Source organism: Taeniopygia guttata, chromosome 2 (assembly GCF_048771995.1).
Source record: "Taeniopygia guttata chromosome 2, bTaeGut7.mat, whole genome shotgun sequence".
Classification (NCBI taxonomy): domain Eukaryota; kingdom Metazoa; phylum Chordata; class Aves; order Passeriformes; family Estrildidae; genus Taeniopygia; species Taeniopygia guttata.
This window is the reverse complement of record NC_133026.1, coordinates 97,306,665-97,333,180: the sequence shown is the minus strand read 5'-3', so window position 1 is coordinate 97,333,180 and position 26,516 is coordinate 97,306,665. Positions and strand designations below refer to the sequence as shown.

Here is a 26,516-nt window from a genome sequence, read left to right as displayed (position 1 = left end):
CCCCTGTGGGGTTCTGAGCTTCTTCCCGGAGCGTGGTGTGGTGGGTTGAAGGCCGCCGCCGAGGGGCCGCCGGGTGCCTACGGCCTGCCGCCCTGAGAGCGGCCGGTCTCGCCTGATCTCGGAAGCTAAGCAGGGTCGGGCCCGGTTAGTACTTGGATGGGAGACCGCCTGGGAATACCGGGTGCTGTAGGCTACTTTTTCCTCCTGAGGGGGGCGCGTGCTTTTCCTTGGGCAGTCGAGGTGGGGGGAGGAGGGAAGAGGCAGGTAGGCCTTGCTTTTTTTCTATCCCTTGTGTGTGTGTGCACTGGGCTGGGGTCTGTCTCTAGATCCCCTTGTGGGCAGGGGTGGCCCTGTTGGGCTTGTCAAGCCCCTGTGGGGTTCTGAGCTTCTTCCTGGAGCGTGGTGTGGTGGGTTGAAGGCCGCCGCCGAGGGGCCGCCGGGTGCCTACGGCCTGCCGCCCTGAGAGCGGCCGGTCTCGCCTGATCTCGGAAGCTAAGCAGGGTCGGGCCCGGTTAGTACTTGGATGGGAGACCGCCTGGGAATACCGGGTGCTGTAGGCTACTTTTTCCTCCTGAGGGGGGCGCGTGCTTTTCCTTGGGCAGTCGAGGTGGGGGGCAGGAGGGAAGAGGCAGGTAGGCCTTGCTTTTTTTCTATCCCTTGTGTGTGTGTGTGCACTGGGCTGGGGTCTGTCTCTAGATCCCCTTGTGGGCAGGGGTGGCCCTGTTGGGCTTGTCAAGCCCCTGTGGGGTTCTGAGCTTCTTCCCGGAGCGTGGTGTGGTGGGTTGAAGGCCGCCGCCGAGGGGCCGCCGGGTGCCTACGGCCTGCCGCCCTGAGAGCGGCCGGTCTCGCCTGATCTCGGAAGCTAAGCAGGGTCGGGCCCGGTTAGTACTTGGATGGGAGACCGCCTGGGAATACCGGGTGCTGTAGGCTACTTTTTCCTCCTGAGGGGGGCGCGTGCTTTTCCTTGGGCAGTCGAGGTGGGGGGCAGGAGGGAAGAGGCAGGTAGGCCTTGCTTTTTTTCTATCCCTTGTGTGTGTGTGCACTGGGCTGGGGTCTGTCTCTAGATCCCCTTGTGGGCAGGGGTGGCCCTGTTGGGCTTGTCAAGCCCCTGTGGGGTTCTGAGCTTCTTCCCGGAGCGTGGTGTGGTGGGTTGAAGGCCGCCGCCGAGGGGCCGCCGGGTGCCTACGGCCTGCCGCCCTGAGAGCGGCCGGTCTCGCCTGATCTCGGAAGCTAAGCAGGGTCGGGCCCGGTTAGTACTTGGATGGGAGACCGCCTGGGAATACCGGGTGCTGTAGGCTACTTTTTCCTCCTGAGGGGGGCGCGTGCTTTTCCTTGGGCAGTCGAGGTGGGGGGCAGGAGGGAAGAGGCAGGTAGGCCTTGCTTTTTTTCTATCCCTTGTGTGTGTGTGCACTGGGCTGGGGTCTGTCTCTAGATCCCCTTGTGGGCAGGGGTGGCCCTGTTGGGCTTGTCAAGCCCCTGTGGGGTTCTGAGCTTCTTCCCGGAGCGTGGTGTGGTGGGTTGAAGGCCGCCGCCGAGGGGCCGCCGGGTGCCTACGGCCTGCCGCCCTGAGAGCGGCCGGTCTCGCCTGATCTCGGAAGCTAAGCAGGGTCGGGCCCGGTTAGTACTTGGATGGGAGACCGCCTGGGAATACCGGGTGCTGTAGGCTACTTTTTCCTCCTGAGGGGGGCGCGTGCTTTTCCTTGGGCAGTCGAGGTGGGGGGCAGGAGGGAAGAGGCAGGTAGGCCTTGCTTTTTTTCTATCCCTTGTGTGTGTGTGTGCACTGGGCTGGGGTCTGTCTCTAGATCCCCTTGTGGGCAGGGGTGGCCCTGTTGGGCTTGTCAAGCCCCTGTGGGGTTCTGAGCTTCTTCCCGGAGCGTGGTGTGGTGGGTTGAAGGCCGCCGCCGAGGGGCCGCCAGGTGCCTACGGCCTGCCGCCCTGAGAGCGGCCGGTCTCGCCTGATCTCGGAAGCTAAGCAGGGTCGGGCCCGGTTAGTACTTGGATGGGAGACCGCCTGGGAATACCGGGTGCTGTAGGCTACTTTTTCCTCCTGAGGGGGGCGCGTGCTTTTCCTTGGGCAGTCGAGGTGGGGGGCAGGAGGGAAGAGGCAGGTAGGCCTTGCTTTTTTTCTATCCCTTGTGTGTGTGTGCACTGGGCTGGGGTCTGTCTCTAGATCCCCTTGTGGGCAGGGGTGGCCCTGTTGGGCTTGTCAAGCCCCTGTGGGGTTCTGAGCTTCTTCCTGGAGCGTGGTGTGGTGGGTTGAAGGCCGCCGCCGAGGGGCCGCCGGGTGCCTACGGCCTGCCGCCCTGAGAGCGGCCGGTCTCGCCTGATCTCGGAAGCTAAGCAGGGTCGGGCCCGGTTAGTACTTGGATGGGAGACCGCCTGGGAATACCGGGTGCTGTAGGCTACTTTTTCCTCCTGAGGGGGGCGCGTGCTTTTCCTTGGGCAGTCGAGGTGGGGGGCAGGAGGGAAGAGGCAGGTAGGCCTTGCTTTTTTTCTATCCCTTGTGTGTGTGTGCACTGGGCTGGGGTCTGTCTCTAGATCCCCTTGTGGGCAGGGGTGGCCCTGTTGGGCTTGTCAAGCCCCTGTGGGGTTCTGAGCTTCTTCCCGGAGCGTGGTGTGGTGGGTTGAAGGCCGCCGCCGAGGGGCCGCCGGGTGCCTACGGCCTGCCGCCCTGAGAGCGGCCGGTCTCGCCTGATCTCGGAAGCTAAGCAGGGTCGGGCCCGGTTAGTACTTGGATGGGAGACCGCCTGGGAATACCGGGTGCTGTAGGCTACTTTTTCCTCCTGAGGGGGGCGCGTGCTTTTCCTTGGGCAGTCGAGGTGGGGGGCAGGAGGGAAGAGGCAGGTAGGCCTTGCTTTTTTTCTATCCCTTGTGTGTGTGTGTGCACTGGGCTGGGGTCTGTCTCTAGATCCCCTTGTGGGCAGGGGTGGCCCTGTTGGGCTTGTCAAGCCCCTGTGGGGTTCTGAGCTTCTTCCCGGAGCGTGGTGTGGTGGGTTGAAGGCCGCCGCCGAGGGGCCGCCGGGTGCCTACGGCCTGCCGCCCTGAGAGCGGCCGGTCTCGCCTGATCTCGGAAGCTAAGCAGGGTCGGGCCCGGTTAGTACTTGGATGGGAGACCGCCTGGGAATACCGGGTGCTGTAGGCTACTTTTTCCTCCTGAGGGGGGCGCGTGCTTTTCCTTGGGCAGTCGAGGTGGGGGGCAGGAGGGAAGAGGCAGGTAGGCCTTGCTTTTTTTCTATCCCTTGTGTGTGTGTGCACTGGGCTGGGGTCTGTCTCTAGATCCCCTTGTGGGCAGGGGTGGCCCTGTTGGGCTTGTCAAGCCCCTGTGGGGTTCTGAGCTTCTTCCTGGAGCGTGGTGTGGTGGGTTGAAGGCCGCCGCCGAGGGGCCGCCGGGTGCCTACGGCCTGCCGCCCTGAGAGCGGCCGGTCTCGCCTGATCTCGGAAGCTAAGCAGGGTCGGGCCCGGTTAGTACTTGGATGGGAGACCGCCTGGGAATACCGGGTGCTGTAGGCTACGTTTTCCTCCTGAGGGGGGCGCGTGCTTTTCCTTGGGCAGTCGAGGTGGGGGGCAGGAGGGAAGAGGCAGGTAGGCCTTGCTTTTTTTCTATCCCTTGTGTGTGTGTGCACTGGGCTGGGGTCTGTCTCTAGATCCCCTTGTGGGCAGGGGTGGCCCTGTTGGGCTTGTCAAGCCCCTGTGGGGTTCTGAGCTTCTTCCCGGAGCGTGGTGTGGTGGGTTGAAGGCCGCCGCCGAGGGGCCGCCGGGTGCCTACGGCCTGCCGCCCTGAGAGCGGCCGGTCTCGCCTGATCTCGGAAGCTAAGCAGGGTCGGGCCCGGTTAGTACTTGGATGGGAGACCGCCTGGGAATACCGGGTGCTGTAGGCTACTTTTTCCTCCTGAGGGGGGCGCGTGCTTTTCCTTGGGCAGTCGAGGTGGGGGGCAGGAGGGAAGAGGCAGGTAGGCCTTGCTTTTTTTCTATCCCTTGTGTGTGTGTGCACTGGGCTGGGGTCTGTCTCTAGATCCCCTTGTGGGCAGGGGTGGCCCTGTTGGGCTTGTCAAGCCCCTGTGGGGTTCTCAGCTTCTTCCCGGAGCGTGGTGTGGTGGGTTGAAGTCCGCCGCCGAGGGGCCGCCGGGTGCCTACGGCCTGCCGCCCTGAGAGCGGCCGGTCTCGCCTGATCTCGGAAGCTAAGCAGGGTCGGGCCCGGTTAGTACTTGGATGGGAGACCGCCTGGGAATACCGGGTGCTGTAGGCTACTTTTTCCTCCTGAGGGGGGCGCGTGCTTTTCCTTGGGCAGTCGAGGTGGGGGGCAGGAGGGAAGAGGCAGGTAGGCCTTGCTTTTTTTCTATCCCTTGTGTGTGTGTGCACTGGGCTGGGGTCTGTCTCTAGATCCCCTTGTGGGCAGGGGTGGCCCTGTTGGGCTTGTCAAGCCCCTGTGGGGTTCTGAGCTTCTTCCCGGAGCGTGGTGTGGTGGGTTGAAGGCCGCCGCCGAGGGGCCGCCGGGTGCCTACGGCCTGCCGCCCTGAGAGCGGCCGGTCTCGCCTGATCTCGGAAGCTAAGCAGGGTCGGGCCCGGTTAGTACTTGGATGGGAGACCGCCTGGGAATACCGGGTGCTGTAGGCTACTTTTTCCTCCTGAGGGGGGCGCGTGCTTTTCCTTGGGCAGTCGAGGTGGGGGGCAGGAGGGAAGAGGCAGGTAGGCCTTGCTTTTTTTCTATCCCTTGTGTGTGTGTGTGCACTGGGCTGGGGTCTGTCTCTAGATCCCCTTGTGGGCAGGGGTGGCCCTGTTGGGCTTGTCAAGCCCCTGTGGGGTTCTGAGCTTCTTCCCGGAGCGTGGTGTGGTGGGTTGAAGGCCGCCGCCGAGGGGCCGCCGGGTGCCTACGGCCTGCCGCCCTGAGAGCGGCCGGTCTCGCCTGATCTCGGAAGCTAAGCAGGGTCGGGCCCGGTTAGTACTTGGATGGGAGACCGCCTGGGAATACCGGGTGCTGTAGGCTACTTTTTCCTCCTGAGGGGGGCGCGTGCTTTTCCTTGGGCAGTCGAGGTGGGGGGCAGGAGGGAAGAGGCAGGTAGGCCTTGCTTTTTTTCTATCCCTTGTGTGTGTGTGCACTGGGCTGGGGTCTGTCTCTAGATCCCCTTGTGGGCAGGGGTGGCCCTGTTGGGCTTGTCAAGCCCCTGTGGGGTTCTGAGCTTCTTCCCGGAGCGTGGTGTGGTGGGTTGAAGGCCGCCGCCGAGGGGCCGCCGGGTGCCTACGGCCTGCCGCCCTGAGAGCGGCCGGTCTCGCCTGATCTCGGAAGCTAAGCAGGGTCGGGCCCGGTTAGTACTTGGATGGGAGACCGCCTGGGAATACCGGGTGCTGTAGGCTACTTTTTCCTCCTGAGGGGGGCGCGTGCTTTTCCTTGGGCAGTCGAGGTGGGGGGCAGGAGGGAAGAGGCAGGTAGGCCTTGCTTTTTTTCTATCCCTTGTGTGTGTGTGTGCACTGGGCTGGGGTCTGTCTCTAGATCCCCTTGTGGGCAGGGGTGGCCCTGTTGGGCTTGTCAAGCCCCTGTGGGGTTCTGAGCTTCTTCCCGGAGCGTGGTGTGGTGGGTTGAAGGCCGCCGCCGAGGGGCCGCCGGGTGCCTACGGCCTGCCGCCCTGAGAGCGGCCGGTCTCGCCTGATCTCGGAAGCTAAGCAGGGTCGGGCCCGGTTAGTACTTGGATGGGAGACCGCCTGGGAATACCGGGTGCTGTAGGCTACTTTTTCCTCCTGAGGGGGGCGCGTGCTTTTCCTTGGGCAGTCGAGGTGGGGGGCAGGAGGGAAGAGGCAGGTAGGCCTTGCTTTTTTTCTATCCCTTGTGTGTGTGTGCACTGGGCTGGGGTCTGTCTCTAGATCCCCTTGTGGGCAGGGGTGGCCCTGTTGGGCTTGTCAAGCCCCTGTGGGGTTCTCAGCTTCTTCCCGGAGCGTGGTGTGGTGGGTTGAAGGCCGCCGCCGAGGGGCCGCCGGGTGCCTACGGCCTGCCGCCCTGAGAGCGGCCGGTCTCGCCTGATCTCGGAAGCTAAGCAGGGTCGGGCCCGGTTAGTACTTGGATGGGAGACCGCCTGGGAATACCGGGTGCTGTAGGCTACTTTTTCCTCCTGAGGGGGGCGCGTGCTTTTCCTTGGGCAGTCGAGGTGGGGGGCAGGAGGGAAGAGGCAGGTAGGCCTTGCTTTTTTTCTATCCCTTGTGTGTGTGTGCACTGGGCTGGGGTCTGTCTCTAGATCCCCTTGTGGGCAGGGGTGGCCCTGTTGGGCTTGTCAAGCCCCTGTGGGGTTCTGAGCTTCTTCCTGGAGCGTGGTGTGGTGGGTTGAAGGCCGCCGCCGAGGGGCCGCCGGGTGCCTACGGCCTGCCGCCCTGAGAGCGGCCGGTCTCGCCTGATCTCGGAAGCTAAGCAGGGTCGGGCCCGGTTAGTACTTGGATGGGAGACCGCCTGGGAATACCGGGTGCTGTAGGCTACTTTTTCCTCCTGAGGGGGGCGCGTGCTTTTCCTTGGGCAGTCGAGGTGGGGGGCAGGAGGGAAGAGGCAGGTAGGCCTTGCTTTTTTTCTATCCCTTGTGTGTGTGTGTGCACTGGGCTGGGGTCTGTCTCTAGATCCCCTTGTGGGCAGGGGTGGCCCTGTTGGGCTTGTCAAGCCCCTGTGGGGTTCTGAGCTTCTTCCCGGAGCGTGGTGTGGTGGGTTGAAGGCCGCCGCCGAGGGGCCGCCGGGTGCCTACGGCCTGCCGCCCTGAGAGCGGCCGGTCTCGCCTGATCTCGGAAGCTAAGCAGGGTCGGGCCCGGTTAGTACTTGGATGGGAGACCGCCTGGGAATACCGGGTGCTGTAGGCTACTTTTTCCTCCTGAGGGGGGCGCGTGCTTTTCCTTGGGCAGTCGAGGTGGGGGGCAGGAGGGAAGAGGCAGGTAGGCCTTGCTTTTTTTCTATCCCTTGTGTGTGTGTGTGCACTGGGCTGGGGTCTGTCTCTAGATCCCCTTGTGGGCAGGGGTGGCCCTGTTGGGCTTGTCAAGCCCCTGTGGGGTTCTGAGCTTCTTCCTGGAGCGTGGTGTGGTGGGTTGAAGGCCGCCGCCGAGGGGCCGCCGGGTGCCTACGGCCTGCCGCCCTGAGAGCGGCCGGTCTCGCCTGATCTCGGAAGCTAAGCAGGGTCGGGCCCGGTTAGTACTTGGATGGGAGACCGCCTGGGAATACCGGGTGCTGTAGGCTACTTTTTCCTCCTGAGGAGGGCGCGTGCTTTTCCTTGGGCAGTCGAGGTGGGGGGCAGGAGGGAAGAGGCAGGTAGGCCTTGCTTTTTTTCTATCCCTTGTGTGTGTGTGTGCACTGGGCTGGGGTCTGTCTCTAGATCCCCTTGTGGGCAGGGGTGGCCCTGTTGGGCTTGTCAAGCCCCTGTGGGGTTCTGAGCTTCTTCCCGGAGCGTGGTGTGGTGGGTTGAAGGCCGCCGCCGAGGGGCCGCCGGGTGCCTACGGCCTGCCGCCCTGAGAGCGGCCGGTCTCGCCTGATCTCGGAAGCTAAGCAGGGTCGGGCCCGGTTAGTACTTGGATGGGAGACCGCCTGGGAATACCGGGTGCTGTAGGCTACTTTTTCCTCCTGAGGGGGGCGCGTGCTTTTCCTTGGGCAGTCGAGGTGGGGGGCAGGAGGGAAGAGGCAGGTAGGACTTGCTTTTTTTCTATCCCTTGTGTGTGTGTGCACTGGGCTGGGGTCTGTCTCTAGATCCCCTTGTGGGCAGGGGTGGCCCTGTTGGGCTTGTCAAGCCCCTGTGGGGTTCTGAGCTTCTTCCCGGAGCGTGGTGTGGTGGGTTGAAGGCCGCCGCCGAGGGGCCGCCGGGTGCCTACGGCCTGCCGCCCTGAGAGCGGCCGGTCTCGCCTGATCTCGGAAGCTAAGCAGGGTCGGGCCCGGTTAGTACTTGGATGGGAGACCGCCTGGGAATACCGGGTGCTGTAGGCTACTTTTTCCTCCTGAGGGGGGCGCGTGCTTTTCCTTGGGCAGTCGAGGTGGGGGGCAGGAGGGAAGAGGCAGGTAGGCCTTGCTTTTTTTCTATCCCTTGTGTGTGTGTGTGCACTGGGCTGGGGTCTGTCTCTAGATCCCCTTGTGGGCAGGGGTGGCCCTGTTGGGCTTGTCAAGCCCCTGTGGGGTTCTGAGCTTCTTCCCGGAGCGTGGTGTGGTGGGTTGAAGGCCGCCGCCGAGGGGCCGCCGGGTGCCTACGGCCTGCCGCCCTGAGAGCGGCCGGTCTCGCCTGATCTCGGAAGCTAAGCAGGGTCGGGCCCGGTTAGTACTTGGATGGGAGACCGCCTGGGAATACCGGGTGCTGTAGGCTACTTTTTCCTCCTGAGGGGGGCGCGTGCTTTTCCTTGGGCAGTTGAGGTGGGGGGCAGGAGGGAAGAGGCAGGTAGGCCTTGCTTTTTTTCTATCCCTTGTGTGTGTGTGCACTGGGCTGGGGTCTGTCTCTAGATCCCCTTGTGGGCAGGGGTGGCCCTGTTGGGCTTGTCAAGCCCCTGTGGGGTTCTGAGCTTCTTCCCGGAGCGTGGTGTGGTGGGTTGAAGGCCGCCGCCGAGGGGCCGCCGGGTGCCTACGGCCTGCCGCCCTGAGAGCGGCCGGTCTCGCCTGATCTCGGAAGCTAAGCAGGGTCGGGCCCGGTTAGTACTTGGATGGGAGACCGCCTGGGAATACCGGGTGCTGTAGGCTACTTTTTCCTCCTGAGGGGGGCGCGTGCTTTTCCTTGGGCAGTCGAGGTGGGGGGCAGGAGGGAAGAGGCAGGTAGGCCTTGCTTTTTTTCTATCCCTTGTGTGTGTGTGCACTGGGCTGGGGTCTGTCTCTAGATCCCCTTGTGGGCAGGGGTGGCCCTGTTGGGCTTGTCAAGCCCCTGTGGGGTTCTGAGCTTCTTCCCGGAGCGTGGTGTGGTGGGTTGAAGGCCGCCGCCGAGGGGCCGCCGGGTGCCTACGGCCTGCCGCCCTGAGAGCGGCCGGTCTCGCCTGATCTCGGAAGCTAAGCAGGGTCGGGCCCGGTTAGTACTTGGATGGGAGACCGCCTGGGAATACCGGGTGCTGTAGGCTACTTTTTCCTCCTGAGGGGGGCGCGTGCTTTTCCTTGGGCAGTCGAGGTGGGGGGCAGGAGGGAAGAGGCAGGTAGGCCTTGCTTTTTTTCTATCCCTTGTGTGTGTGTGCACTGGGCTGGGGTCTGTCTCTAGATCCCCTTGTGGGCAGGGGTGGCCCTGTTGGGCTTGTCAAGCCCCTGTGGGGTTCTGAGCTTCTTCCCGGAGCGTGGTGTGGTGGGTTGAAGGCCGCCGCCGAGGGGCCGCCGGGTGCCTACGGCCTGCCGCCCTGAGAGCGGCCGGTCTCGCCTGATCTCGGAAGCTAAGCAGGGTCGGGCCCGGTTAGTACTTGGATGGGAGACCGCCTGGGAATACCGGGTGCTGTAGGCTACTTTTTCCTCCTGAGGGGGGCGCGTGCTTTTCCTTGGGCAGTCGAGGTGGGGGGCAGGAGGGAAGAGGCAGGTAGGCCTTGCTTTTTTTCTATCCCTTGTGTGTGTGTGTGCACTGGGCTGGGGTCTGTCTCTAGATCCCCTTGTGGGCAGGGGTGGCCCTGTTGGGCTTGTCAAGCCCCTGTGGGGTTCTGAGCTTCTTCCCGGAGCGTGGTGTGGTGGGTTGAAGGCCGCCGCCGAGGGGCCGCCGGGTGCCTACGGCCTGCCGCCCTGAGAGCGGCCGGTCTCGCCTGATCTCGGAAGCTAAGCAGGGTCGGGCCCGGTTAGTACTTGGATGGGAGACCGCCTGGGAATACCGGGTGCTGTAGGCTACTTTTTCCTCCTGAGGGGGGCGCGTGCTTTTCCTTGGGCAGTCGAGGTGGGGGGCAGGAGGGAAGAGGCAGGTAGGCCTTGCTTTTTTTCTATCCCTTGTGTGTGTGTGTGCACTGGGCTGGGGTCTGTCTCTAGATCCCCTTGTGGGCAGGGGTGGCCCTGTTGGGCTTGTCAAGCCCCTGTGGGGTTCTGAGCTTCTTCCCGGAGCGTGGTGTGGTGGGTTGAAGGCCGCCGCCGAGGGGCCGCCGGGTGCCTACGGCCTGCCGCCCTGAGAGCGGCCGGTCTCGCCTGATCTCGGAAGCTAAGCAGGGTCGGGCCCGGTTAGTACTTGGATGGGAGACCGCCTGGGAATACCGGGTGCTGTAGGCTACTTTTTCCTCCTGAGGGGGGCGCGTGCTTTTCCTTGGGCAGTCGAGGTGGGGGGCAGGAGGGAAGAGGCAGGTAGGCCTTGCTTTTTTTCTATCCCTTGTGTGTGTGTGCACTGGGCTGGGGTCTGTCTCTAGATCCCCTTGTGGGCAGGGGTGGCCCTGTTGGGCTTGTCAAGCCCCTGTGGGGTTCTCAGCTTCTTCCCGGAGCGTGGTGTGGTGGGTTGAAGGCCGCCGCCGAGGGGCCGCCGGGTGCCTACGGCCTGCCGCCCTGAGAGCGGCCGGTCTCGCCTGATCTCGGAAGCTAAGCAGGGTCGGGCCCGGTTAGTACTTGGATGGGAGACCGCCTGGGAATACCGGGTGCTGTAGGCTACTTTTTCCTCCTGAGGGGGGCGCGTGCTTTTCCTTGGGCAGTCGAGGTGGGGGGCAGGAGGGAAGAGGCAGGTAGGCCTTGCTTTTTTTCTATCCCTTGTGTGTGTGTGCACTGGGCTGGGGTCTGTCTCTAGATCCCCTTGTGGGCAGGGGTGGCCCTGTTGGGCTTGTCAAGCCCCTGTGGGGTTCTGAGCTTCTTCCTGGAGCGTGGTGTGGTGGGTTGAAGGCCGCCGCCGAGGGGCCGCCGGGTGCCTACGGCCTGCCGCCCTGAGAGCGGCCGGTCTCGCCTGATCTCGGAAGCTAAGCAGGGTCGGGCCCGGTTAGTACTTGGATGGGAGACCGCCTGGGAATACCGGGTGCTGTAGGCTACTTTTTCCTCCTGAGGGGGGCGCGTGCTTTTCCTTGGGCAGTCGAGGTGGGGGGCAGGAGGGAAGAGGCAGGTAGGCCTTGCTTTTTTTCTATCCCTTGTGTGTGTGTGTGCACTGGGCTGGGGTCTGTCTCTAGATCCCCTTGTGGGCAGGGGTGGCCCTGTTGGGCTTGTCAAGCCCCTGTGGGGTTCTGAGCTTCTTCCCGGAGCGTGGTGTGGTGGGTTGAAGGCCGCCGCCGAGGGGCCGCCGGGTGCCTACGGCCTGCCGCCCTGAGAGCGGCCGGTCTCGCCTGATCTCGGAAGCTAAGCAGGGTCGGGCCCGGTTAGTACTTGGATGGGAGACCGCCTGGGAATACCGGGTGCTGTAGGCTACTTTTTCCTCCTGAGGGGGGCGCGTGCTTTTCCTTGGGCAGTCGAGGTGGGGGGCAGGAGGGAAGAGGCAGGTAGGCCTTGCTTTTTTTCTATCCCTTGTGTGTGTGTGTGCACTGGGCTGGGGTCTGTCTCTAGATCCCCTTGTGGGCAGGGGTGGCCCTGTTGGGCTTGTCAAGCCCCTGTGGGGTTCTGAGCTTCTTCCTGGAGCGTGGTGTGGTGGGTTGAAGGCCGCCGCCGAGGGGCCGCCGGGTGCCTACGGCCTGCCGCCCTGAGAGCGGCCGGTCTCGCCTGATCTCGGAAGCTAAGCAGGGTCGGGCCCGGTTAGTACTTGGATGGGAGACCGCCTGGGAATACCGGGTGCTGTAGGCTACTTTTTCCTCCTGAGGAGGGCGCGTGCTTTTCCTTGGGCAGTCGAGGTGGGGGGCAGGAGGGAAGAGGCAGGTAGGCCTTGCTTTTTTTCTATCCCTTGTGTGTGTGTGTGCACTGGGCTGGGGTCTGTCTCTAGATCCCCTTGTGGGCAGGGGTGGCCCTGTTGGGCTTGTCAAGCCCCTGTGGGGTTCTGAGCTTCTTCCCGGAGCGTGGTGTGGTGGGTTGAAGGCCGCCGCCGAGGGGCCGCCGGGTGCCTACGGCCTGCCGCCCTGAGAGCGGCCGGTCTCGCCTGATCTCGGAAGCTAAGCAGGGTCGGGCCCGGTTAGTACTTGGATGGGAGACCGCCTGGGAATACCGGGTGCTGTAGGCTACTTTTTCCTCCTGAGGGGGGCGCGTGCTTTTCCTTGGGCAGTCGAGGTGGGGGGCAGGAGGGAAGAGGCAGGTAGGACTTGCTTTTTTTCTATCCCTTGTGTGTGTGTGCACTGGGCTGGGGTCTGTCTCTAGATCCCCTTGTGGGCAGGGGTGGCCCTGTTGGGCTTGTCAAGCCCCTGTGGGGTTCTGAGCTTCTTCCCGGAGCGTGGTGTGGTGGGTTGAAGGCCGCCGCCGAGGGGCCGCCGGGTGCCTACGGCCTGCCGCCCTGAGAGCGGCCGGTCTCGCCTGATCTCGGAAGCTAAGCAGGGTCGGGCCCGGTTAGTACTTGGATGGGAGACCGCCTGGGAATACCGGGTGCTGTAGGCTACTTTTTCCTCCTGAGGGGGGCGCGTGCTTTTCCTTGGGCAGTCGAGGTGGGGGGCAGGAGGGAAGAGGCAGGTAGGCCTTGCTTTTTTTCTATCCCTTGTGTGTGTGTGTGCACTGGGCTGGGGTCTGTCTCTAGATCCCCTTGTGGGCAGGGGTGGCCCTGTTGGGCTTGTCAAGCCCCTGTGGGGTTCTGAGCTTCTTCCCGGAGCGTGGTGTGGTGGGTTGAAGGCCGCCGCCGAGGGGCCGCCGGGTGCCTACGGCCTGCCGCCCTGAGAGCGGCCGGTCTCGCCTGATCTCGGAAGCTAAGCAGGGTCGGGCCCGGTTAGTACTTGGATGGGAGACCGCCTGGGAATACCGGGTGCTGTAGGCTACTTTTTCCTCCTGAGGGGGGCGCGTGCTTTTCCTTGGGCAGTTGAGGTGGGGGGCAGGAGGGAAGAGGCAGGTAGGCCTTGCTTTTTTTCTATCCCTTGTGTGTGTGTGCACTGGGCTGGGGTCTGTCTCTAGATCCCCTTGTGGGCAGGGGTGGCCCTGTTGGGCTTGTCAAGCCCCTGTGGGGTTCTGAGCTTCTTCCCGGAGCGTGGTGTGGTGGGTTGAAGGCCGCCGCCGAGGGGCCGCCGGGTGCCTACGGCCTGCCGCCCTGAGAGCGGCCGGTCTCGCCTGATCTCGGAAGCTAAGCAGGGTCGGGCCCGGTTAGTACTTGGATGGGAGACCGCCTGGGAATACCGGGTGCTGTAGGCTACTTTTTCCTCCTGAGGGGGGCGCGTGCTTTTCCTTGGGCAGTCGAGGTGGGGGGCAGGAGGGAAGAGGCAGGTAGGCCTTGCTTTTTTTCTATCCCTTGTGTGTGTGTGCACTGGGCTGGGGTCTGTCTCTAGATCCCCTTGTGGGCAGGGGTGGCCCTGTTGGGCTTGTCAAGCCCCTGTGGGGTTCTGAGCTTCTTCCCGGAGCGTGGTGTGGTGGGTTGAAGGCCGCCGCCGAGGGGCCGCCGGGTGCCTACGGCCTGCCGCCCTGAGAGCGGCCGGTCTCGCCTGATCTCGGAAGCTAAGCAGGGTCGGGCCCGGTTAGTACTTGGATGGGAGACCGCCTGGGAATACCGGGTGCTGTAGGCTACTTTTTCCTCCTGAGGGGGGCGCGTGCTTTTCCTTGGGCAGTCGAGGTGGGGGGCAGGAGGGAAGAGGCAGGTAGGCCTTGCTTTTTTTCTATCCCTTGTGTGTGTGTGCACTGGGCTGGGGTCTGTCTCTAGATCCCCTTGTGGGCAGGGGTGGCCCTGTTGGGCTTGTCAAGCCCCTGTGGGGTTCTGAGCTTCTTCCCGGAGCGTGGTGTGGTGGGTTGAAGGCCGCCGCCGAGGGGCCGCCGGGTGCCTACGGCCTGCCGCCCTGAGAGCGGCCGGTCTCGCCTGATCTCGGAAGCTAAGCAGGGTCGGGCCCGGTTAGTACTTGGATGGGAGACCGCCTGGGAATACCGGGTGCTGTAGGCTACTTTTTCCTCCTGAGGGGGGCGCGTGCTTTTCCTTGGGCAGTCGAGGTGGGGGGCAGGAGGGAAGAGGCAGGTAGGCCTTGCTTTTTTTCTATCCCTTGTGTGTGTGTGTGCACTGGGCTGGGGTCTGTCTCTAGATCCCCTTGTGGGCAGGGGTGGCCCTGTTGGGCTTGTCAAGCCCCTGTGGGGTTCTGAGCTTCTTCCCGGAGCGTGGTGTGGTGGGTTGAAGGCCGCCGCCGAGGGGCCGCCGGGTGCCTACGGCCTGCCGCCCTGAGAGCGGCCGGTCTCGCCTGATCTCGGAAGCTAAGCAGGGTCGGGCCCGGTTAGTACTTGGATGGGAGACCGCCTGGGAATACCGGGTGCTGTAGGCTACTTTTTCCTCCTGAGGGGGGCGCGTGCTTTTCCTTGGGCAGTCGAGGTGGGGGGCAGGAGGGAAGAGGCAGGTAGGCCTTGCTTTTTTTCTATCCCTTGTGTGTGTGTGCACTGGGCTGGGGTCTGTCTCTAGATCCCCTTGTGGGCAGGGGTGGCCCTGTTGGGCTTGTCAAGCCCCTGTGGGGTTCTGAGCTTCTTCCCGGAGCGTGGTGTGGTGGGTTGAAGGCCGCCGCCGAGGGGCCGCCGGGTGCCTACGGCCTGCCGCCCTGAGAGCGGCCGGTCTCGCCTGATCTCGGAAGCTAAGCAGGGTCGGGCCCGGTTAGTACTTGGATGGGAGACCGCCTGGGAATACCGGGTGCTGTAGGCTACTTTTTCCTCCTGAGGGGGGCGCGTGCTTTTCCTTGGGCAGTCGAGGTGGGGGGCAGGAGGGAAGAGGCAGGTAGGCCTTGCTTTTTTTCTATCCCTTGTGTGTGTGTGCACTGGGCTGGGGTCTGTCTCTAGATCCCCTTGTGGGCAGGGGTGGCCCTGTTGGGCTTGTCAAGCCCCTGTGGGGTTCTGAGCTTCTTCCCGGAGCGTGGTGTGGTGGGTTGAAGGCCGCCGCCGAGGGGCCGCCGGGTGCCTACGGCCTGCCGCCCTGAGAGCGGCCGGTCTCGCCTGATCTCGGAAGCTAAGCAGGGTCGGGCCCGGTTAGTACTTGGATGGGAGACCGCCTGGGAATACCGGGTGCTGTAGGCTACTTTTTCCTCCTGAGGGGGGCGCGTGCTTTTCCTTGGGCAGTCGAGGTGGGGGGCAGGAGGGAAGAGGCAGGTAGGCCTTGCTTTTTTTCTATCCCTTGTGTGTGTGTGTGCACTGGGCTGGGGTCTGTCTCTAGATCCCCTTGTGGGCAGGGGTGGCCCTGTTGGGCTTGTCAAGCCCCTGTGGGGTTCTCAGCTTCTTCCCGGAGCGTGGTGTGGTGGGTTGAAGGCCGCCGCCGAGGGGCCGCCGGGTGCCTACGGCCTGCCGCCCTGAGAGCGGCCGGTCTCGCCTGATCTCGGAAGCTAAGCAGGGTCGGGCCCGGTTAGTACTTGGATGGGAGACCGCCTGGGAATACCGGGTGCTGTAGGCTACTTTTTCCTCCTGAGGGGGGCGCGTGCTTTTCCTTGGGCAGTCGAGGTGGGGGGCAGGAGGGAAGAGGCAGGTAGGCCTTGCTTTTTTTCTATTCCTTGTGTGTGTGTGCACTGGGCTGGGGTCTGTCTCTAGATCCCCTTGTGGGCAGGGGTGGCCCTGTTGGGCTTGTCAAGCCCCTGTGGGGTTCTGAGCTTCTTCCCGGAGCGTGGTGTGGTGGGTTGAAGGCCGCCGCCGAGGGGCCGCCGGGTGCCTACGGCCTGCCGCCCTGAGAGCGGCCGGTCTCGCCTGATCTCGGAAGCTAAGCAGGGTCGGGCCCGGTTAGTACTTGGATGGGAGACCGCCTGGGAATACCGGGTGCTGTAGGCTACTTTTTCCTCCTGAGGGGGGCGCGTGCTTTTCCTTGGGCAGTCGAGGTGGGGGGCAGGAGGGAAGAGGCAGGTAGGCCTTGCTTTTTTTCTATCCCTTGTGTGTGTGTGTGCACTGGGCTGGGGTCTGTCTCTAGATCCCCTTGTGGGCAGGGGTGGCCCTGTTGGGCTTGTCAAGCCCCTGTGGGGTTCTGAGCTTCTTCCCGGAGCGTGGTGTGGTGGGTTGAAGGCCGCCGCCGAGGGGCCGCCGGGTGCCTACGGCCTGCCGCCCTGAGAGCGGCCGGTCTCGCCTGATCTCGGAAGCTAAGCAGGGTCGGGCCCGGTTAGTACTTGGATGGGAGACCGCCTGGGAATACCGGGTGCTGTAGGCTACTTTTTCCTCCTGAGGGGGGCGCGTGCTTTTCCTTGGGCAGTCGAGGTGGGGGGCAGGAGGGAAGAGGCAGGTAGGCCTTGCTTTTTTTCTATCCCTTGTGTGTGTGTGCACTGGGCTGGGGTCTGTCTCTAGATCCCCTTGTGGGCAGGGGTGGCCCTGTTGGGCTTGTCAAGCCCCTGTGGGGTTCTGAGCTTCTTCCCGGAGCGTGGTGTGGTGGGTTGAAGGCCGCCGCCGAGGGGCCGCCGGGTGCCTACGGCCTGCCGCCCTGAGAGCGGCCGGTCTCGCCTGATCTCGGAAGCTAAGCAGGGTCGGGCCCGGTTAGTACTTGGATGGGAGACCGCCTGGGAATACCGGGTGCTGTAGGCTACTTTTTCCTCCTGAGGGGGGCGCGTGCTTTTCCTTGGGCAGTCGAGGTGGGGGGAGGAGGGAAGAGGCAGGTAGGCCTTGCTTTTTTTCTATCCCTTGTGTGTGTGTGCACTGGGCTGGGGTCTGTCTCTAGATCCCCTTGTGGGCAGGGGTGGCCCTGTTGGGCTTGTCAAGCCCCTGTGGGGTTCTGAGCTTCTTCCTGGAGCGTGGTGTGGTGGGTTGAAGGCCGCCGCCGAGGGGCCGCCGGGTGCCTACGGCCTGCCGCCCTGAGAGCGGCCGGTCTCGCCTGATCTCGGAAGCTAAGCAGGGTCGGGCCCGGTTAGTACTTGGATGGGAGACCGCCTGGGAATACCGGGTGCTGTAGGCTACTTTTTCCTCCTGAGGGGGGCGCGTGCTTTTCCTTGGGCAGTCGAGGTGGGGGGCAGGAGGGAAGAGGCAGGTAGGCCTTGCTTTTTTTCTATCCCTTGTGTGTGTGTGTGCACTGGGCTGGGGTCTGTCTCTAGATCCCCTTGTGGGCAGGGGTGGCCCTGTTGGGCTTGTCAAGCCCCTGTGGGGTTCTGAGCTTCTTCCCGGAGCGTGGTGTGGTGGGTTGAAGGCCGCCGCCGAGGGGCCGCCGGGTGCCTACGGCCTGCCGCCCTGAGAGCGGCCGGTCTCGCCTGATCTCGGAAGCTAAGCAGGGTCGGGCCCGGTTAGTACTTGGATGGGAGACCGCCTGGGAATACCGGGTGCTGTAGGCTACTTTTTCCTCCTGAGGGGGGCGCGTGCTTTTCCTTGGGCAGTCGAGGTGGGGGGCAGGAGGGAAGAGGCAGGTAGGCCTTGCTTTTTTTCTATCCCTTGTGTGTGTGTGCACTGGGCTGGGGTCTGTCTCTAGATCCCCTTGTGGGCAGGGGTGGCCCTGTTGGGCTTGTCAAGCCCCTGTGGGGTTCTGAGCTTCTTCCCGGAGCGTGGTGTGGTGGGTTGAAGGCCGCCGCCGAGGGGCCGCCGGGTGCCTACGGCCTGCCGCCCTGAGAGCGGCCGGTCTCGCCTGATCTCGGAAGCTAAGCAGGGTCGGGCCCGGTTAGTACTTGGATGGGAGACCGCCTGGGAATACCGGGTGCTGTAGGCTACTTTTTCCTCCTGAGGGGGGCGCGTGCTTTTCCTTGGGCAGTCGAGGTGGGGGGCAGGAGGGAAGAGGCAGGTAGGCCTTGCTTTTTTTCTATCCCTTGTGTGTGTGTGCACTGGGCTGGGGTCTGTCTCTAGATCCCCTTGTGGGCAGGGGTGGCCCTGTTGGGCTTGTCAAGCCCCTGTGGGGTTCTGAGCTTCTTCCCGGAGCGTGGTGTGGTGGGTTGAAGGCCGCCGCCGAGGGGCCGCCGGGTGCCTACGGCCTGCCGCCCTGAGAGCGGCCGGTCTCGCCTGATCTCGGAAGCTAAGCAGGGTCGGGCCCGGTTAGTACTTGGATGGGAGACCGCCTGGGAATACCGGGTGCTGTAGGCTACTTTTTCCTCCTGAGGGGGGCGCGTGCTTTTCCTTGGGCAGTCGAGGTGGGGGGCAGGAGGGAAGAGGCAGGTAGGCCTTGCTTTTTTTCTATCCCTTGTGTGTGTGTGTGCACTGGGCTGGGGTCTGTCTCTAGATCCCCTTGTGGGCAGGGGTGGCCCTGTTGGGCTTGTCAAGCCCCTGTGGGGTTCTGAGCTTCTTCCCGGAGCGTGGTGTGGTGGGTTGAAGGCCGCCGCCGAGGGGCCGCCAGGTGCCTACGGCCTGCCGCCCTGAGAGCGGCCGGTCTCGCCTGATCTCGGAAGCTAAGCAGGGTCGGGCCCGGTTAGTACTTGGATGGGAGACCGCCTGGGAATACCGGGTGCTGTAGGCTACTTTTTCCTCCTGAGGGGGGCGCGTGCTTTTCCTTGGGCAGTCGAGGTGGGGGGCAGGAGGGAAGAGGCAGGTAGGCCTTGCTTTTTTTCTATCCCTTGTGTGTGTGTGCACTGGGCTGGGGTCTGTCTCTAGATCCCCTTGTGGGCAGGGGTGGCCCTGTTGGGCTTGTCAAGCCCCTGTGGGGTTCTGAGCTTCTTCCTGGAGCGTGGTGTGGTGGGTTGAAGGCCGCCGCCGAGGGGCCGCCGGGTGCCTACGGCCTGCCGCCCTGAGAGCGGCCGGTCTCGCCTGATCTCGGAAGCTAAGCAGGGTCGGGCCCGGTTAGTACTTGGATGGGAGACCGCCTGGGAATACCGGGTGCTGTAGGCTACTTTTTCCTCCTGAGGGGGGCGCGTGCTTTTCCTTGGGCAGTCGAGGTGGGGGGCAGGAGGGAAGAGGCAGGTAGGCCTTGCTTTTTTTCTATCCCTTGTGTGTGTGTGCACTGGGCTGGGGTCTGTCTCTAGATCCCCTTGTGGGCAGGGGTGGCCCTGTTGGGCTTGTCAAGCCCCTGTGGGGTTCTGAGCTTCTTCCCGGAGCGTGGTGTGGTGGGTTGAAGGCCGCCGCCGAGGGGCCGCCGGGTGCCTACGGCCTGCCGCCCTGAGAGCGGCCGGTCTCGCCTGATCTCGGAAGCTAAGCAGGGTCGGGCCCGGTTAGTACTTGGATGGGAGACCGCCTGGGAATACCGGGTGCTGTAGGCTACTTTTTCCTCCTGAGGGGGGCGCGTGCTTTTCCTTGGGCAGTCGAGGTGGGGGGCAGGAGGGAAGAGGCAGGTAGGCCTTGCTTTTTTTCTATCCCTTGTGTGTGTGTGCACTGGGCTGGGGTCTGTCTCTAGATCCCCTTGTGGGCAGGGGTGGCCCTGTTGGGCTTGTCAAGCCCCTGTGGGGTTCTGAGCTTCTTCCCGGAGCGTGGTGTGGTGGGTTGAAGGCCGCCGCCGAGGGGCCGCCGGGTGCCTACGGCCTGCCGCCCTGAGAGCGGCCGGTCTCGCCTGATCTCGGAAGCTAAGCAGGGTCGGGCCCGGTTAGTACTTGGATGGGAGACCGCCTGGGAATACCGGGTGCTGTAGGCTACTTTTTCCTCCTGAGGGGGGCGCGTGCTTTTCCTTGGGCAGTCGAGGTGGGGGGCAGGAGGGAAGAGGCAGGTAGGCCTTGCTTTTTTTCTATCCCTTGTGTGTGTGTGCACTGGGCTGGGGTCTGTCTCTAGATCCCCTTGTGGGCAGGGGTGGCCCTGTTGGGCTTGTCAAGCCCCTGTGGGGTTCTGAGCTTCTTCCCGGAGCGTGGTGTGGTGGGTTTAAGGCCGCCGCCGAGGGGCCGCCGGGTGCCTACGGCCTGCCGCCCTGAGAGCGGCCGGTCTCGCCTGATCTCGGAAGCTAAGCAGGGTCGGGCCCGGTTAGTACTTGGATGGGAGACCGCCTGGGAATACCGGGTGCTGTAGGCTACTTTTTCCTCCTGAGGGGGGCGCGTGCTTTTCCTTGGGCAGTCGAGGTGGGGGGCAGGAGGGAAGAGGCAGGTAGGCCTTGCTTTTTTTCTATCCCTTGTGTGTGTGTGTGCACTGGGCTGGGGTCTGTCTCTAGATCCCCTTGTGGGCAGGGGTGGCCCTGTTGGGCTTGTCAAGCCCCTGTGGGGTTCTGAGCTTCTTCCCGGAGCGTGGTGTGGTGGGTTGAAGGCCGCCGCCGAGGGGCCGCCGGGTGCCTACGGCCTGCCGCCCTGAGAGCGGCCGGTCTCGCCTGATCTCGGAAGCTAAGCAGGGTCGGGCCCGGTTAGTACTTGGATGGGAGACCGCCTGGGAATACCGGGTGCTGTAGGCTACTTTTTCCTCCTGAGGGGGGCGCGTGCTTTTCCTTGGGCAGTCGAGGTGGGGGGCAGGAGGGAAGAGGCAGGTAGGCCTTGCTTTTTTTCTATCCCTTGTGTGTGTGTGCACTGGGCTGGGGTCTGTCTCTAGATCCCCTTGTGGGCAGGGGTGGCCCTGTTGGGCTTGTCAAGCCCCTGTGGGGTTCTGAGCTTCTTCCTGGAGCGTGGTGTGGTGGGTTGAAGGCCGCCGCCGAGGGGCCGCCGGGTGCCTACGGCCTGCCGCCCTGAGAGCGGCCGGTCTCGCCTGATCTCGGAAGCTAAGCAGGGTCGGGCCCGGTTAGTACTTGGATGGGAGACCGCCTGGGAATACCGGGTGCTGTAGGCTACTTTTTCCTCCTGAGGGGGGCGCGTGCTTTTCCTTGGGCAGTCGAGGTGGGGGGCAGGAGGGAAGAGGCAGGTAGGCCTTGCTTTTTTTCTATCCCTTGTGTGTGTGTGCACTGGGCTGGGGTCTGTCTCTAGATCCCCTTGTGGGCAGGGGTGGCCCTGTTGGGCTTGTCAAGCCCCTGTGGGGTTCTGAGCTTCTTCCCGGAGCGTGGTGTGGTGGGTTGAAGGCCGCCGCCGAGGGGCCGCCGGGTGCCTACGGCCTGCCGCCCTGAGAGCGGCCGGTCTCGCCTGATCTCGGAAGCTAAGCAGGGTCGGGCCCGGTTAGTACTTGGATGGGAGACCGCCTGGGAATACCGGGTGCTGTAGGCTACTTTTTCCTCCTGAGGGGGGCGCGTGCTTTTCCTTGGGCAGTCGAGGTGGGGGGCAGGAGGGAAGAGGCAGGTAGGCCTTGCTTTTTTTCTATCCCTTGTGTGTGTGTGTGCACTGGGCTGGGGTCTGTCTCTAGATCCCCTTGTGGGCAGGGGTGGCCCTGTTGGGCTTGTCAAGCCCCTGTGGGGTTCTCAGCTTCTTCCCGGAGCGTGGTGTGGTGGGTTGAAGGCCGCCGCCGAGGGGCCGCCGGGTGCGTACGGCCTGCCGCCCTGAGAGCGGCCGGTCTCGCCTGATCTCGGAAGCTAAGCAGGGTCGGGCCCGGTTAGTACTTGGATGGGAGACCGCCTGGGAATACCGGGTGCTGTAGGCTACTTTTTCCTCCTGAGGGGGGCGCGTGCTTTTCCTTGGGCAGTCGAGGTGGGGGGCAGGAGGGAAGAGGCAGGTAGGCCTTGCTTTTTTTCTATTCCTTGTGTGTGTGTGCACTGGGCTGGGGTCTGTCTCTAGATCCCCTTGTGGGCAGGGGTGGCCCTGTTGGGCTTGTCAAGCCCCTGTGGGGTTCTGAGCTTCTTCCCGGAGCGTGGTGTGGTGGGTTGAAGGCCGCCGCCGAGGGGCCGCCGGGTGCCTACGGCCTGCCGCCCTGAGAGCGGCCGGTCTCGCCTGATCTCGGAAGCTAAGCAGGGTCGGGCCCGGTTAGTACTTGGATGGGAGACCGCCTGGGAATACCGGGTGCTGTAGGCTACTTTTTCCTCCTGAGGGGGGCGCGTGCTTTTCCTTGGGCAGTCGAGGTGGGGGGCAGGAGGGAAGAGGCAGGTAGGCCTTGCTTTTTTTCTATCCCTTGTGTGTGTGTGTGCACTGGGCTGGGGTCTGTCTCTAGATCCCCTTGTGGGCAGGGGTGGCCCTGTTGGGCTTGTCAAGCCCCTGTGGGGTTCTGAGCTTCTTCCCGGAGCGTGGTGTGGTGGGTTGAAGGCCGCCGCCGAGGGGCCGCCGGGTGCCTACGGCCTGCCGCCCTGAGAGCGGCCGGTCTCGCCTGATCTCGGAAGCTAAGCAGGGTCGGGCCCGGTTAGTACTTGGATGGGAGACCGCCTGGGAATACCGGGTGCTGTAGGCTACTTTTTCCTCCTGAGGGGGGCGCGTGCTTTTCCTTGGGCAGTCGAGGTGGGGGGCAGGAGGGAAGAGGCAGGTAGGCCTTGCTTTTTTTCTATCCCTTGTGTGTGTGTGTGCACTGGGCTGGGGTCTGTCTCTAGATCCCCTTGTGGGCAGGGGTGGCCCTGTTGGGCTTGTCAAGCCCCTGTGGGGTTCTGAGCTTCTTCCCGGAGCGTGGTGTGGTGGGTTGAAGGCCGCCGCCGAGGGGCCGCCGGGTGCCTACGGCCTGCCGCCCTGAGAGCGGCCGGTCTCGCCTGATCTCGGAAGCTAAGCAGGGTCGGGCCCGGTTAGTACTTGGATGGGAGACCGCCTGGGAATACCGGGTGCTGTAGGCTACTTTTTCCTCCTGAGGGGGGCGCGTGCTTTTCCTTGGGCAGTCGAGGTGGGGGGCAGGAGGGAAGAGGCAGGTAGGCCTTGCTTTTTTTCTATCCCTTGTGTGTGTGTGCACTGGGCTGGGGTCTGTCTCTAGATCCCCTTGTGGGCAGGGGTGGCCCTGTTGGGCTTGTCAAGCCCCTGTGGGGTTCTGAGCTTCTTCCCGGAGCGTGGTGTGGTGGGTTGAAGGCCGCCGCCGAGGGGCCGCCGGGTGCCTACGGCCTGCCGCCCTGAGAGCGGCCGGTCTCGCCTGATCTCGGAAGCTAAGCAGGGTCGGGCCCGGTTAGTACTTGGATGGGAGACCGCCTGGGAATACCGGGTGCTGTAGGCTACTTTTTCCTCCTGAGGGGGGCGCGTGCTTTTCCTTGGGCAGTCGAGGTGGGGGGCAGGAGGGAAGAGGCAGGTAGGCCTTGCTTTTTTTCTATCCCTTGTGTGTGTGTGTGCACTGGGCTGGGGTCTGTCTCTAGATCCCCTTGTGGGCAGGGGTGGCCCTGTTGGGCTTGTCAAGCCCCTGTGGGGTTCTGAGCTTCTTCCCGGAGCGTGGTGTGGTGGGTTGAAGGCCGCCGCCGAGGGGCCGCCGGGTGCCTACGGCCTGCCGCCCTGAGAGCGGCCGGTCTCGCCTGATCTCGGAAGCTAAGCAGGGTCGGGCCCGGTTAGTACTTGGATGGGAGACCGCCTGGGAATACCGGGTGCTGTAGGCTACTTTTTCCTCCTGAGGGGGGCGCGTGCTTTTCCTTGGGCAGTCGAGGTGGGGGGCAGGAGGGAAGAGGCAGGTAGGCCTTGCTTTTTTTCTATTCCTTGTGTGTGTGTGCACTGGGCTGGGGTCTGTCTCTAGATCCCCTTGTGGGCAGGGGTGGCCCTGTTGGGCTTGTCAAGCCCCTGTGGGGTTCTGAGCTTCTTCCCGGAGCGTGGTGTGGTGGGTTGAAGGCCGCCGCCGAGGGGCCGCCGGGTGCCTACGGCCTGCCGCCCTGAGAGCGGCCGGTCTCGCCTGATCTCGGAAGCTAAGCAGGGTCGGGCCCGGTTAGTACTTGGATGGGAGACCGCCTGGGAATACCGGGTGCTGTAGGCTACTTTTTCCTCCTGAGGGGGGCGCGTGCTTTTCCTTGGGCAGTCGAGGTGGGGGGCAGGAGGGAAGAGGCAGGTAGGCCTTGCTTTTTTTCTATCCCTTGTGTGTGTGTGTGCACTGGGCTGGGGTCTGTCTCTAGATCCCCTTGTGGGCAGGGGTGGCCCTGTTGGGCTTGTCAAGCCCCTGTGGGGTTCTGAGCTTCTTCCCGGAGCGTGGTGTGGTGGGTTGAAGGCCGCCGCCGAGGGGCCACCGGGTGCCTACGGCCTGCCGCCCTGAGAGCGGCCGGTCTCGCCTGATCTCGGAAGCTAAGCAGGGTCGGGCCCGGTTAGTACTTGGATGGGAGACCGCCTGGGAATACCGGGTGCTGTAGGCTACTTTTTCCTCCTGAGGGGGGCGCGTGCTTTTCCTTGGGCAGTCGAGGTGGGGGGCAGGAGGGAAGAGGCAGGTAGGCCTTGCTTTTTTTCTATCCCTTGTGTGTGTGTGCACTGGGCTGGGGTCTGTCTCTAGATCCCCTTGTGGGCAGGGGTGGCCCTGTTGGGCTTGTCAAGCCCCTGTGGGGTTCTCAGCTTCTTCCCGGAGCGTGGTGTGGTGGGTTGAAGGCCGCCGCCGAGGGGCCGCCGGGTGCCTACGGCCTGCCGCCCTGAGAGCGGCCGGTCTCGCCTGATCTCGGAAGCTAAGCAGGGTCGGGCCCGGTTAGTACTTGGATGGGAGACCGCCTGGGAATACCGGGTGCTGTAGGCTACTTTTTCCTCCTGAGGGGGGCGCGTGCTTTTCCTTGGGCAGTCGAGGTGGGGGGCAGGAGGGAAGAGGCAGGTAGGCCTTGCTTTTTTTCTATCCCTTGTGTGTGTGTGCACTGGGCTGGGGTCTGTCTCTAGATCCCCTTGTGGGCAGGGGTGGCCCTGTTGGGCTTGTCAAGCCCCTGTGGGGTTCTGAGCTTCTTCCCGGAGCGTGGTGTGGTGGGTTGAAGGCCGCCGCCGAGGGGCCGCCGGGTGCCTACGGCCTGCCGCCCTGAGAGCGGCCGGTCTCGCCTGATCTCGGAAGCTAAGCAGGGTCGGGCCCGGTTAGTACTTGGATGGGAGACCGCCTGGGAATACCGGGTGCTGTAGGCTACTTTTTCCTCCTGAGGGGGGCGCGTGCTTTTCCTTGGGCAGTCGAGGTGGGGGGCAGGAGGGAAGAGGCAGGTAGGCCTTGCTTTTTTTCTATCCCTTGTGTGTGTGTGTGCACTGGGCTGGGGTCTGTCTCTAGATCCCCTTGTGGGCAGGGGTGGCCCTGTTGGGCTTGTCAAGCCCCTGTGGGGTTCTGAGCTTCTTCCCGGAGCGTGGTGTGGTGGGTTGAAGGCCGCCGCCGAGGGGCCGCCGGGTGCCTACGGCCTGCCGCCCTGAGAGCGGCCGGTCTCGCCTGATCTCGGAAGCTAAGCAGGGTCGGGCCCGGTTAGTACTTGGATGGGAGACCGCCTGGGAATACCGGGTGCTGTAGGCTACTTTTTCCTCCTGAGGGGGGCGCGTGCTTTTCCTTGGGCAGTTGAGGTGGGGGGCAGGAGGGAAGAGGCAGGTAGGCCTTGCTTTTTTTCTATCCCTTGTGTGTGTGTGCACTGGGCTGGGGTCTGTCTCTAGATCCCCTTGTGGGCAGGGGTGGCCCTGTTGGGCTTGTCAAGCCCCTGTGGGGTTCTGAGCTTCTTCCCGGAGCGTGGTGTGGTGGGTTGAAGGCCGCCGCCGAGGGGCCGCCGGGTGCCTACGGCCTGCCGCCCTGAGAGCGGCCGGTCTCGCCTGATCTCGGAAGCTAAGCAGGGTCGGGCCCGGTTAGTACTTGGATGGGAGACCGCCTGGGAATACCGGGTGCTGTAGGCTACTTTTTCCTCCTGAGGGGGGCGCGTGCTTTTCCTTGGGCAGTCGAGGTGGGGGGCAGGAGGGAAGAGGCAGGTAGGCCTTGCTTTTTTTCTATCCCTTGTGTGTGTGTGTGCACTGGGCTGGGGTCTGTCTCTAGATCCCCTTGTGGGCAGGGGTGGCCCTGTTGGGCTTGTCAAGCCCCTGTGGGGTTCTGAGCTTCTTCCCGGAGCGTGGTGTGGTGGGTTGAAGGCCGCCGCCGAGGGGCCGCCGGGTGCCTACGGCCTGCCGCCCTGAGAGCGGCCGATCTCGCCTGATCTCGGAAGCTAAGCAGGGTCGGGCCCGGTTAGTACTTGGATGGGAGACCGCCTGGGAATACCGGGTGCTGTAGGCTACTTTTTCCTCCTGAGGGGGGCGCGTGCTTTTCCTTGGGCAGTCGAGGTGGGGGGCAGGAGGGAAGAGGCAGGTAGGCCTTGCTTTTTTTCTATCCCTTGTGTGTGTGTGCACTGGGCTGGGGTCTGTCTCTAGATCCCCTTGTGGGCAGGGGTGGCCCTGTTGGGCTTGTCAAGCCCCTGTGGGGTTCTGAGCTTCTTCCCGGAGCGTGGTGTGGTGGGTTGAAGGCCGCCGCCGAGGGGCCGCCGGGTGCCTACGGCCTGCCGCCCTGAGAGCGGCCGGTCTCGCCTGATCTCGGAAGCTAAGCAGGGTCGGGCCCGGTTAGTACTTGGATGGGAGACCGCCTGGGAATACCGGGTGCTGTAGGCTACTTTTTCCTCCTGAGGGGGGCGCGTGCTTTTCCTTGGGCAGTCGAGGTGGGGGGCAGGAGGGAAGAGGCAGGTAGGCCTTGTTTTTTTTCTATCCCTTGTGTGTGTGTGCACTGGGCTGGGGTCTGTCTCTAGATCCCCTTGTGGGCAGGGGTGGCCCTGTTGGGCTTGTCAAGCCCCTGTGGGGTTCTGAGCTTCTTCCCGGAGCGTGGTGTGGTGGGTTTAAGGCCGCCGCCGAGGGGCCGCCGGGTGCCTACGGCCTGCCGCCCTGAGAGCGGCCGGTCTCGCCTGATCTCGGAAGCTAAGCAGGGTCGGGCCCGGTTAGTACTTGGATGGGAGACCGCCTGGGAATACCGGGTGCTGTAGGCTACTTTTTCCTCCTGAGGGGGGCGCGTGCTTTTCCTTGGGCAGTCGAGGTGGGGGGCAGGAGGGAAGAGGCAGGTAGGCCTTGCTTTTTTTCTATCCCTTGTGTGTGTGTGTGCACTGGGCTGGGGTCTGTCTCTAGATCCC

At 64.0% G+C, this 26,516-nt stretch overlaps 72 pseudogenes; all 72 read left to right on the top strand.

The window, feature by feature from the left end:
- Positions 1–75: 75 nt before the first annotated feature.
- LOC140682782 (5S ribosomal RNA) lies at positions 76–193 on the top strand (annotated as a pseudogene).
- A 249-nt stretch (positions 194–442) lies between these two features.
- On the top strand, positions 443–560 carry LOC140682781 (5S ribosomal RNA; annotated as a pseudogene).
- Positions 561–812: 252 nt separating this feature from the next.
- Positions 813–930, top strand: LOC140682780 (5S ribosomal RNA; annotated as a pseudogene).
- A 250-nt stretch (positions 931–1,180) lies between these two features.
- On the top strand, positions 1,181–1,298 carry LOC140682779 (5S ribosomal RNA; annotated as a pseudogene).
- A 250-nt stretch (positions 1,299–1,548) lies between these two features.
- Positions 1,549–1,666, top strand: LOC140682778 (5S ribosomal RNA; annotated as a pseudogene).
- A 252-nt stretch (positions 1,667–1,918) lies between these two features.
- Positions 1,919–2,036, top strand: LOC140682777 (5S ribosomal RNA; annotated as a pseudogene).
- A 250-nt stretch (positions 2,037–2,286) lies between these two features.
- LOC140682776 (5S ribosomal RNA) lies at positions 2,287–2,404 on the top strand (annotated as a pseudogene).
- A 250-nt stretch (positions 2,405–2,654) lies between these two features.
- On the top strand, positions 2,655–2,772 carry LOC140682775 (5S ribosomal RNA; annotated as a pseudogene).
- A 252-nt stretch (positions 2,773–3,024) lies between these two features.
- Positions 3,025–3,142, top strand: LOC140682773 (5S ribosomal RNA; annotated as a pseudogene).
- A 250-nt stretch (positions 3,143–3,392) lies between these two features.
- Positions 3,393–3,510, top strand: LOC140682772 (5S ribosomal RNA; annotated as a pseudogene).
- Positions 3,511–3,760: 250 nt separating this feature from the next.
- Positions 3,761–3,878, top strand: LOC140682771 (5S ribosomal RNA; annotated as a pseudogene).
- Positions 3,879–4,128: 250 nt separating this feature from the next.
- LOC140682770 (5S ribosomal RNA) lies at positions 4,129–4,246 on the top strand (annotated as a pseudogene).
- A 250-nt stretch (positions 4,247–4,496) lies between these two features.
- On the top strand, positions 4,497–4,614 carry LOC140682769 (5S ribosomal RNA; annotated as a pseudogene).
- Positions 4,615–4,866: 252 nt separating this feature from the next.
- LOC140682768 (5S ribosomal RNA) lies at positions 4,867–4,984 on the top strand (annotated as a pseudogene).
- A 250-nt stretch (positions 4,985–5,234) lies between these two features.
- Positions 5,235–5,352, top strand: LOC140682767 (5S ribosomal RNA; annotated as a pseudogene).
- Positions 5,353–5,604: 252 nt separating this feature from the next.
- On the top strand, positions 5,605–5,722 carry LOC140682766 (5S ribosomal RNA; annotated as a pseudogene).
- Positions 5,723–5,972: 250 nt separating this feature from the next.
- On the top strand, positions 5,973–6,090 carry LOC140682765 (5S ribosomal RNA; annotated as a pseudogene).
- Positions 6,091–6,340: 250 nt separating this feature from the next.
- Positions 6,341–6,458, top strand: LOC140682764 (5S ribosomal RNA; annotated as a pseudogene).
- Positions 6,459–6,710: 252 nt separating this feature from the next.
- On the top strand, positions 6,711–6,828 carry LOC140682762 (5S ribosomal RNA; annotated as a pseudogene).
- Positions 6,829–7,080: 252 nt separating this feature from the next.
- Positions 7,081–7,198, top strand: LOC140682761 (5S ribosomal RNA; annotated as a pseudogene).
- A 252-nt stretch (positions 7,199–7,450) lies between these two features.
- On the top strand, positions 7,451–7,568 carry LOC140682760 (5S ribosomal RNA; annotated as a pseudogene).
- A 250-nt stretch (positions 7,569–7,818) lies between these two features.
- On the top strand, positions 7,819–7,936 carry LOC140682759 (5S ribosomal RNA; annotated as a pseudogene).
- A 252-nt stretch (positions 7,937–8,188) lies between these two features.
- On the top strand, positions 8,189–8,306 carry LOC140682758 (5S ribosomal RNA; annotated as a pseudogene).
- A 250-nt stretch (positions 8,307–8,556) lies between these two features.
- Positions 8,557–8,674, top strand: LOC140682757 (5S ribosomal RNA; annotated as a pseudogene).
- Positions 8,675–8,924: 250 nt separating this feature from the next.
- LOC140682756 (5S ribosomal RNA) lies at positions 8,925–9,042 on the top strand (annotated as a pseudogene).
- Positions 9,043–9,292: 250 nt separating this feature from the next.
- Positions 9,293–9,410, top strand: LOC140682755 (5S ribosomal RNA; annotated as a pseudogene).
- A 252-nt stretch (positions 9,411–9,662) lies between these two features.
- On the top strand, positions 9,663–9,780 carry LOC140682754 (5S ribosomal RNA; annotated as a pseudogene).
- Positions 9,781–10,032: 252 nt separating this feature from the next.
- LOC140682753 (5S ribosomal RNA) lies at positions 10,033–10,150 on the top strand (annotated as a pseudogene).
- Positions 10,151–10,400: 250 nt separating this feature from the next.
- LOC140682751 (5S ribosomal RNA) lies at positions 10,401–10,518 on the top strand (annotated as a pseudogene).
- A 250-nt stretch (positions 10,519–10,768) lies between these two features.
- On the top strand, positions 10,769–10,886 carry LOC140682750 (5S ribosomal RNA; annotated as a pseudogene).
- Positions 10,887–11,138: 252 nt separating this feature from the next.
- On the top strand, positions 11,139–11,256 carry LOC140682749 (5S ribosomal RNA; annotated as a pseudogene).
- A 252-nt stretch (positions 11,257–11,508) lies between these two features.
- On the top strand, positions 11,509–11,626 carry LOC140682748 (5S ribosomal RNA; annotated as a pseudogene).
- Positions 11,627–11,878: 252 nt separating this feature from the next.
- On the top strand, positions 11,879–11,996 carry LOC140682747 (5S ribosomal RNA; annotated as a pseudogene).
- A 250-nt stretch (positions 11,997–12,246) lies between these two features.
- On the top strand, positions 12,247–12,364 carry LOC140682746 (5S ribosomal RNA; annotated as a pseudogene).
- Positions 12,365–12,616: 252 nt separating this feature from the next.
- Positions 12,617–12,734, top strand: LOC140682745 (5S ribosomal RNA; annotated as a pseudogene).
- Positions 12,735–12,984: 250 nt separating this feature from the next.
- Positions 12,985–13,102, top strand: LOC140682744 (5S ribosomal RNA; annotated as a pseudogene).
- Positions 13,103–13,352: 250 nt separating this feature from the next.
- On the top strand, positions 13,353–13,470 carry LOC140682743 (5S ribosomal RNA; annotated as a pseudogene).
- A 250-nt stretch (positions 13,471–13,720) lies between these two features.
- LOC140682742 (5S ribosomal RNA) lies at positions 13,721–13,838 on the top strand (annotated as a pseudogene).
- Positions 13,839–14,090: 252 nt separating this feature from the next.
- Positions 14,091–14,208, top strand: LOC140682740 (5S ribosomal RNA; annotated as a pseudogene).
- A 250-nt stretch (positions 14,209–14,458) lies between these two features.
- On the top strand, positions 14,459–14,576 carry LOC140682739 (5S ribosomal RNA; annotated as a pseudogene).
- Positions 14,577–14,826: 250 nt separating this feature from the next.
- LOC140682738 (5S ribosomal RNA) lies at positions 14,827–14,944 on the top strand (annotated as a pseudogene).
- Positions 14,945–15,196: 252 nt separating this feature from the next.
- Positions 15,197–15,314, top strand: LOC140682737 (5S ribosomal RNA; annotated as a pseudogene).
- Positions 15,315–15,564: 250 nt separating this feature from the next.
- Positions 15,565–15,682, top strand: LOC140682736 (5S ribosomal RNA; annotated as a pseudogene).
- Positions 15,683–15,934: 252 nt separating this feature from the next.
- On the top strand, positions 15,935–16,052 carry LOC140682735 (5S ribosomal RNA; annotated as a pseudogene).
- A 250-nt stretch (positions 16,053–16,302) lies between these two features.
- On the top strand, positions 16,303–16,420 carry LOC140682734 (5S ribosomal RNA; annotated as a pseudogene).
- Positions 16,421–16,669: 249 nt separating this feature from the next.
- LOC140682733 (5S ribosomal RNA) lies at positions 16,670–16,787 on the top strand (annotated as a pseudogene).
- A 252-nt stretch (positions 16,788–17,039) lies between these two features.
- LOC140682732 (5S ribosomal RNA) lies at positions 17,040–17,157 on the top strand (annotated as a pseudogene).
- Positions 17,158–17,407: 250 nt separating this feature from the next.
- Positions 17,408–17,525, top strand: LOC140682731 (5S ribosomal RNA; annotated as a pseudogene).
- Positions 17,526–17,775: 250 nt separating this feature from the next.
- LOC140682729 (5S ribosomal RNA) lies at positions 17,776–17,893 on the top strand (annotated as a pseudogene).
- A 252-nt stretch (positions 17,894–18,145) lies between these two features.
- Positions 18,146–18,263, top strand: LOC140682728 (5S ribosomal RNA; annotated as a pseudogene).
- Positions 18,264–18,513: 250 nt separating this feature from the next.
- Positions 18,514–18,631, top strand: LOC140682727 (5S ribosomal RNA; annotated as a pseudogene).
- A 250-nt stretch (positions 18,632–18,881) lies between these two features.
- On the top strand, positions 18,882–18,999 carry LOC140682726 (5S ribosomal RNA; annotated as a pseudogene).
- Positions 19,000–19,249: 250 nt separating this feature from the next.
- LOC140682725 (5S ribosomal RNA) lies at positions 19,250–19,367 on the top strand (annotated as a pseudogene).
- Positions 19,368–19,617: 250 nt separating this feature from the next.
- LOC140682724 (5S ribosomal RNA) lies at positions 19,618–19,735 on the top strand (annotated as a pseudogene).
- A 252-nt stretch (positions 19,736–19,987) lies between these two features.
- On the top strand, positions 19,988–20,105 carry LOC140682723 (5S ribosomal RNA; annotated as a pseudogene).
- Positions 20,106–20,355: 250 nt separating this feature from the next.
- On the top strand, positions 20,356–20,473 carry LOC140682722 (5S ribosomal RNA; annotated as a pseudogene).
- Positions 20,474–20,723: 250 nt separating this feature from the next.
- On the top strand, positions 20,724–20,841 carry LOC140682721 (5S ribosomal RNA; annotated as a pseudogene).
- Positions 20,842–21,093: 252 nt separating this feature from the next.
- On the top strand, positions 21,094–21,211 carry LOC140683069 (5S ribosomal RNA; annotated as a pseudogene).
- Positions 21,212–21,461: 250 nt separating this feature from the next.
- LOC140682720 (5S ribosomal RNA) lies at positions 21,462–21,579 on the top strand (annotated as a pseudogene).
- A 252-nt stretch (positions 21,580–21,831) lies between these two features.
- On the top strand, positions 21,832–21,949 carry LOC140682718 (5S ribosomal RNA; annotated as a pseudogene).
- A 252-nt stretch (positions 21,950–22,201) lies between these two features.
- On the top strand, positions 22,202–22,319 carry LOC140682717 (5S ribosomal RNA; annotated as a pseudogene).
- Positions 22,320–22,569: 250 nt separating this feature from the next.
- Positions 22,570–22,687, top strand: LOC140682716 (5S ribosomal RNA; annotated as a pseudogene).
- Positions 22,688–22,939: 252 nt separating this feature from the next.
- LOC140682715 (5S ribosomal RNA) lies at positions 22,940–23,057 on the top strand (annotated as a pseudogene).
- Positions 23,058–23,307: 250 nt separating this feature from the next.
- Positions 23,308–23,425, top strand: LOC140682714 (5S ribosomal RNA; annotated as a pseudogene).
- A 252-nt stretch (positions 23,426–23,677) lies between these two features.
- On the top strand, positions 23,678–23,795 carry LOC140682712 (5S ribosomal RNA; annotated as a pseudogene).
- A 250-nt stretch (positions 23,796–24,045) lies between these two features.
- Positions 24,046–24,163, top strand: LOC140682711 (5S ribosomal RNA; annotated as a pseudogene).
- A 250-nt stretch (positions 24,164–24,413) lies between these two features.
- LOC140682710 (5S ribosomal RNA) lies at positions 24,414–24,531 on the top strand (annotated as a pseudogene).
- A 252-nt stretch (positions 24,532–24,783) lies between these two features.
- LOC140682709 (5S ribosomal RNA) lies at positions 24,784–24,901 on the top strand (annotated as a pseudogene).
- Positions 24,902–25,151: 250 nt separating this feature from the next.
- Positions 25,152–25,269, top strand: LOC140682708 (5S ribosomal RNA; annotated as a pseudogene).
- Positions 25,270–25,521: 252 nt separating this feature from the next.
- LOC140682713 (5S ribosomal RNA) lies at positions 25,522–25,639 on the top strand (annotated as a pseudogene).
- A 250-nt stretch (positions 25,640–25,889) lies between these two features.
- LOC140682706 (5S ribosomal RNA) lies at positions 25,890–26,007 on the top strand (annotated as a pseudogene).
- Positions 26,008–26,257: 250 nt separating this feature from the next.
- On the top strand, positions 26,258–26,375 carry LOC140682705 (5S ribosomal RNA; annotated as a pseudogene).
- Positions 26,376–26,516: the final 141 nt, after the last annotated feature.